We start from the raw sequence: 1,154 nt of genomic DNA on the forward strand, positions 1-1,154 counted from the left end.
CACAACCTCCCGCCAGATGTATGGCATGGCGAGGTGTCATGCGTCTGGTGTGGAGGAAGGCACAAAATGGAGCAACCAAGAGGTGGTGTGCGTAGAGGCATAACACCAACGCCTCCGCACAATTAACAGGCCTCCCACCTCACATACCAGCTCTCCACACCACAACCTCCCACCAGATGTATGGCATGGCGAGGTGTCATGCGTCTGGTGTGGAGGAAGGCACTAAATGGAGCAACCAAGAGGTGGCGCGCGTAGAGGCATAACATCAACGCCTCCGCGGGACTAACAACGAACTCCATACCATTACCTACCACTAGACGTATGGCATGGCGAGGTGTCAAAGTCTGGTGTGGAGGAAGGCACCCAATGGAGCAGCATAATAGCGACGAAGAAAGTAGTAACAAGAAAATGAAAAATGAGTTTCTCTCGAAAATCGTAGCAGAACTTGCGGACATTAAAAAACAGAACGAGTCATTCACAGAGGACACAATAAAAGAGTTAGAAGCAATGAGAATCGAACTCAAGAATAGAGAGCAAGCTTGGAAACAAGATAGAGAAAGAATGTAAATAATGATAGGCAATAGGAACAACACGATAGAAATTAAAATGAAAACGATGGAGCAGCGCATTAAAGATATCGAAGAGGAAGAAAAAAAGAAGGCACGGAAACGAAAGAAGAAACAACATCGTTATCAAAAGCACCGAAATAGAAATAAACAAAGAGATATTACTAGAAACAGTAAATGAGATCTTCAAGAAAACAAATAGAAGTGCCGAACAATGACGTGAGATACATGGGAAAAGACTGGAAAAACAGAGGCCTGGTACGAATTACCATGAAACATTTTGAAGGCAAGGTCAGAGTAATGAGGAAAATACGATAACTCACAGGAGAAGAGTGCAAGCGGCTATACGCAAATGGGCGAAAGAAGAGAAAGATAAAAGCAATGCGGTGAAGATACGATTACAAAAAATTAGCATCAACAGGGAAATGGAAATTCTGAAATGACGTTGTTCCAAAAAACGCGAGATAGGTACAAAGGAAAAGATTGGAAAGATAGAGGCCCGGTGCGAATTACCATGAAAAATTTTGAAGACAAAATCAAGGCAATGAGGAATAAACAAAAATTCAAGAGAGGAGTGCTATGAAGAGG

The sequence above is a fragment of the Periplaneta americana genome, chromosome 12 (assembly GCF_040183065.1).
Source record: "Periplaneta americana isolate PAMFEO1 chromosome 12, P.americana_PAMFEO1_priV1, whole genome shotgun sequence".
Classification (NCBI taxonomy): Eukaryota; Metazoa; Arthropoda; class Insecta; order Blattodea; family Blattidae; genus Periplaneta; species Periplaneta americana.